At 35.7% G+C, this 5,997-nt stretch overlaps 1 long non-coding RNA gene across 2 annotated transcripts; it reads left to right on the forward strand.

Annotated features, from left to right (window-relative positions):
• The first annotated feature begins 273 nt into the window (after positions 1 to 273).
• LOC134486944 (uncharacterized) lies at positions 274 to 5,775 on the forward strand. 2 transcript variants are annotated; one of them, XR_015621432.1, is made up of 3 exons: positions 274 to 613; positions 3,369 to 3,535; positions 5,575 to 5,775. It is a non-coding gene; the product is annotated as an uncharacterized LOC134486944 (long non-coding RNA). The 2 variants fall into 2 exon arrangements; XR_015621431.1 differs by having other exon boundaries at positions 280 to 428.
• Positions 5,776 to 5,997: the final 222 nt, after the last annotated feature.

Raw genomic sequence — 5,997 nt, forward strand, 5'->3', positions numbered from 1 at the left:
ATCCAGATGAGCCTACTCTGTAGGACTGAGAACAGAACTGACTTTGTCTTTTGCAGATGGTGGTATTGGGTAGCCTATCCATAGCAATTCTGGAGCGCTCAACATGATGGTGCTGGCAAAGATAAGGGAGAGTGAAAAGGTTGACCAGCTCAGCTCCCAGATCCAGGGCTTTGAGTTGGCCAACCACAAAATCTACATCATTTGTGAACTGTTTGGGTACATCAAAGGACTGGTTCTGATGATCCAATGTTCCATGATCTCCATGGCAATATGATAGCCAGGCAACAACAGGATAACCAGGAAGAATCCCAATGAGGATCCAATGTTGTTGTTGTTACAGAAGACAGAGAACTAGAATCAGAGAAACGAGTCATTTATAAGTGAAGACACATAGACAGATGGGTATATTGTGGAACGCACTGTGACAAGTATAGTTTCTATGACAAAATGTTTTCTATGAATTGTTATGTTTATATTTTGTTTGCGTGTGTATTGGGGGGGTCACAAGGGTGGGGAGAATATACAAGAGAACAAGAAGATAATCAAGTGGGACTGGAGCGCACTACATGAAACTCACAAATAATAGTAAAATATCATCAAGATGGCTCAGTAGGTAAAGATGATTTCTGTCATGCCCAATGACCTAAGTTTTAGCTCTGGAATCTAAAAGGTAGAAATTGTTTTCTGACACAGCGCTCTCTCTCTCTCTCTCTCTCTCTCTCTCTCTCTCTCTCTCTCTGTCTCTCTCTCTCTCTCTCTCTCTCTCTCTCTCTCTCTCTCTCTCCCTCTCTTCATTTTCTTCCCCTCTCCCTTTCCCACATAGTAAATTCATGTAAGATTCATAAAATATTTTAAAATTATCATTTAGAATAATAAAAATTTGTACTGTTAATACCATACTTTCTCAAAGCGCATGGTGGTAGATACTTAGAATGCCAAGAGTATATGCTCTGTGAAAAGTGAGACAGGAGTATCACACATTCTGGACAAGCCAGACATAGATATACATATTAATAATAAAACCACTCAACCTATAGTTGGCTTATTAACTGTTTGACAGATGCCTAGGATATGAGAATTCTTATAACACACAAGATTATTGCTTACCAACTCTCTAGCATCATTCTAATAATAATGACAGCTAAATTAAAAGCAAACATAAAATTTCTTGTCAAAATTATTAGCTATATGATGTAGCATTCATGTCTGAATATTTTGAGGAAAGCAATAAACTGCAATTAAAACTCCATGAAGATAAAGTGTCTTAAACTGTTATTATTTTTTTGGAAATCCTATCACCAATAAATATATTGTAGATGTTTATGAAAGGAAGAAAAAAATGTTTGAAGACATGCACCTATTAGTAAAAGATACTTAACATGGTTGGTTGGAGTTCAAAGCAATGATGGTAAAGAATTGATGATTTCTGTGCTGTTTTCTCATTGATCGTAGTGGCAGAGTTTACTGTATACAAAAGCTGAAGCAACATTCAAAATTTTAAAAAAGTATTATAAAAACCCAAGAATCTTAAGTTATAAGTAATAAATACTTCATTTAGATAGTGATATTATTGATATTATTGAAAGACATATTTCCTAAGGGTACACATTGAGACTAATACAAAACCGAGACCAAACAGTCTAGACCATACTGCTTCTTGGTTATTTAGCGCACATGAGTTTTCAGTTAAAAGTATGGCAATTAAGGAATTTTTTATTTTAAATAAGTTTCTATTAACATTTATCGTACTTGTCCTTCGACATGAATTTGTAAGTTAAGCAAGAAAACAATTGATTGCTAAAATTATTTCTCGCAGCATCCATGCATATGTACCAAGTATGGCTGTTATTGAAATAACATTAACAGCTGCGTATTATGTAAATCTTCAAACTCAAAGATTTTTCATAAATATATGGTCTTGATATATGCTAATTTAATATGAAATCATAAAACATATATAAGCTGTCACTATACCTAAAATATAGACTATTCTTATATTGTAATTCTTCTTATTATTATTGTCCAGATGTGGCGAAGGCTGAGTACAATTAGATCATACCCCAAAAACGTAAACAAAGTGATTGTTTTTGACGTTTATTTAGAGGGGCACTTGATAATCTCTAATTACAGCACTATATTTGTCAAAGGTCTTAGTGATTCTCAGCCTATGGGTCAAAATCCCCATAGATAGTGCATATCTGATATCCTTCAGATCCGATATTTACATTACTATCAACAACAGTAGCAAAATTACAATTATAAAGTAGTGACAAGAAAATTTTATGGTTAGGGTCACCCAAACATGAGCAAATAAAGGTATTAAAGGTTTGCATAATTAGGAAGATTGAGAACCACTGGTCTAGAGGAAGAGAAAAAACATAATGAATTGTCAGGAGTCATCTTAGAAGAAGCAAAGAACTAGCAGGTGATCTTGCTGAGATGAGTCTGCCCTGTGTTAAAATTCACAATGATTTTGCTTTGGTAGGCAAGGCCTAGAAGAAATTCATTTTAGAAAAGTGTCATGCTATTAATATTTTTTCAGGTTATTACAAAATATGTAACTATCACTAGGTATTAGTATACACTTTTGAGCATATCTCTGCAGAATATTACCTTTCAGTAATGCTATATACTGCTATATACAAGTAGATGATTATTCTATAGAATTCCTGATTTGAGTCAAATAATTTTAGGAAGAAAGATTTTTAAGTATGGTATAAGTTTCTAGAAAGATACCTTAAAGTTATAATCAAGAATAAAATGTGCCCAATACTCAGAATAGTAAGTAAAGTTTACATAATTAATACAAGGTGCTTTCATAATCATATTAAAAAGAGAAATGGTCTTGGGTCAATTTTGTGTTTAAGGAAAAACATTTAGGTTCATGGATAAAGTCACGTGTGTGTACTATGATATTGCAGGGTCATGGAAAAATTGTTGCTTTGAACTTTTAATGAGTATATTATAATGAAACACTGCTTTGAACTTAGTATCAACATCCTTACCTTTCATTTTATGTAACATTTTACCTCTGAGTTAATTTTCTAAAGAATTTTTGGTGTAAGAATGTATAAAAAGACAAGAGAAAATAAATAAAGTTAGTTATTTGAATGGTTTGGCTTAGGGACTTTGCCCCATCCACCCACTCATCCATCCAAATGTAAATGTCTGTTTGTCTATATCTTTGTGTGTAGGCATATGTGTATGTATGTACGCATGCATGAATACTTATAGAGTTGATTGTAGTAGATGGTCTGGCTTGGCCAAAGAGTGGGTATATGAATGTTTGAATGTATATGTGTCTGTGCATATTTGCCTGTATACAGAATCTTAATTCTTTTTCTTTCCTTCCTCTCTGGTTCACAAAGAATTAACCAGTTTATCCAAAGAGGTTTCTAGTTGATTCACCAGAAAGGAGCACCAGCAATAAATCTTTTCACTTTTCCCCTGCTGTTTTATGATGAGGTGCTAAAGAGTTTCTCCCCTCAAGGAACTCACAGAAGGCAGGTCAGCTACTGCAGCAAAGCGACTTAAGGCAAGTACATGTTTTATTATTATACAGCAACCCTAAATATCTAGTAAGACCAAGTCTTACCCCACTGAATCTCTTCTCCCTCCGCTGCCTCAAAAACAACCTAACAAGTAAGAACAACTGCTGGGACTGACCCCTGACAATGAATATATACATTTGAAAACAGTGGGATTTTGTTGTTACTGTTTTTGTTTTTCATATGATTGTTTTATAATGTGTGTAGTTCAACAGTTGTGTTTGACTTTATAGGAAAATCCTGTTAGCTACACAGTCAATCTAGTAACTGAATCAGTACATCCTATGTTCTGTAGTGTCCCGAGGGAGTTCCTGGAGAGCATGAATGGTAGAAAAGGTGGCAAAAGCAAGAACAATGTAGATGAGTTTATAGCCAATTGTGGACAGGGTAGATGAACCCAGAGCAAGATGTGAACAGGGAACATAAAAGCAGACCACGATGTGAACAGGACGGATGAAGTCAGAGCAAGATGTGAACAGGGCAGGTGAGGCAGAGCAGGAGGGGAACAGGATAGATGAATACCACAGGACAATGGGAATAGGGTAGATGACCCCAGACACAGATGTGACAGGTTAAATGAGTCCAGAGAAAAACGTAAACATGGTAAATGAATCTACAGCGAGATGTCAACAGGGTAAATGAACCAAGAGCAGGATGTGAAGAAGACAGATGAACGCAAAGCAAGCTCTGTACTCTGGAGAAGAAGCCACAATGAGATATTAATAGGGTTGATAGAGTCTAAAATAAAATGTCAGCAGTGTATATGAACCAAGAGCAAGGTGTGAAGAAGGTAGATAAAATCACAGCAAAGTGTGTACTTCATAGATGAACCCACATCAAAATTTGTATAGGGTATTCTACAGCAAGATGTGAGCAGGGTAGATGAATGTGCCAGCAATATGGGAAGGTAATACATAGTAAAACAGACCAAAAAGTTGTTTTTTGGAACTTTGGTTTACTTGTCTAAAAATGAAAAGGAAAATATTCTAGTTAACACTGGGTCGTCCCACTTAAAGTATTCTGATAGTAAAAATTATTATTGGATGGCTTATGTTTTAAGTGATTGCAATTAGATTCTATTTTACAATCAAGATGAACTGTCATAGGCATCAAAAATCTGTGCTATTTGTTTACACTGAATAGTGTAGATACAACAAATTAACGAGTGTTTGTTCACTTCTGTTGAGGTGGTAGGATGTGGAGGAATGGAGCCAATAAATGAAGTGGACTACAGTCTCGGGAAACAACCAACTTTATTTAGAGTATCAGACAATGTATACTCTGAAGGTCAGGAAGAGTCACACCAGAAACCTATACAATCATAATGAAAAACCATATGTGGCAGATAAGCTGCACATGGCAGACAGACTGGAGGCAGCATAAACATGTTTTTGATTGAACCATATAAATGAATACCAATACTCAGTTGTAATGAATAATCTGAAGTAAGCTTACTCCTATCAGTTATACTTAGGAAGGACACAAACGTATGTTCTAATAATTCCATAGTTTCGAAGGAACAGATCACAAGACTCTTGCAGTGTTTCTAAGAGACATTTTTCATATGCACTCAGAATTCTCCCCATGTGATGCCATTCTTGGACCATGTTCCATTGGGTTGTTATTAAATTTCATCAATCATTAAAGCAATAGTCCTCTTTTAAAACTGTTATTTGTAATAACTACTAAAGATACTATTAATGAGACAAGTGTAAATGCATCATGTGTAAATATGGAAAAAATGGCTTTTGACGATGTATAAATGATCACTTAGAGGTTAATTAGACACACACTTGTGTGTGTGTGTGTGTGTGTGTGTGTGTGTGTTTGTGTGTGTGGGGGGGTGGGTGTGTAGCTAATAAATGAAAGAGATTCAATTCTCAAGCAACAGTCAACGGTGTGCTGCTCTGAATAATAGTGGTTTGAGTTCTCTGGGTTCCTATCATGGTTGCTAATACTGTTCCCCACTGAAAACTATCAACTTGGCACTCACATTCCTCGATGTTTTACCCTTACTGTCTTGCAGTCTTCTACTAAGATGGTCCAGTAAGCTTTGCTTATAGTGCGCAACCATTTTCCCAGTCCAAAGTCCCCCAAACATCTGTATTTCTTCAAAAATCCACGATGGTCAGTCCTAACCTGCTCTCTGATGCCAACTTGGATCGTAATTTTCTATTAGTGAAATAAAGCATCACGAATAAAGTGAGTAGTAGAATAATAAAGCTTATTTGGGGCTCATGGTTCCAGATATTCAGTGTCTATGATGGTAGAGTATAAAGGAATTGTAATCCAGCAACATGGCTGTTCAACATGGGATCACATCCAAATATTTCTAGGTCTTTGTGATATGGGTGGAATGACACATTTTTAATCATACTGGCTGGAATTCAGACACACACTTAGTACACACCTGTAATCCCAAACAATGAAGGTGATGCTAGTTTGCAGA

This window comes from Rattus norvegicus, chromosome 5, assembly GCF_021556685.1.
Source record: "Rattus norvegicus strain SHRSP/BbbUtx chromosome 5, alternate assembly SHRSP_T2T, whole genome shotgun sequence".
Classification (NCBI taxonomy): Eukaryota; Metazoa; Chordata; class Mammalia; order Rodentia; family Muridae; genus Rattus; species Rattus norvegicus.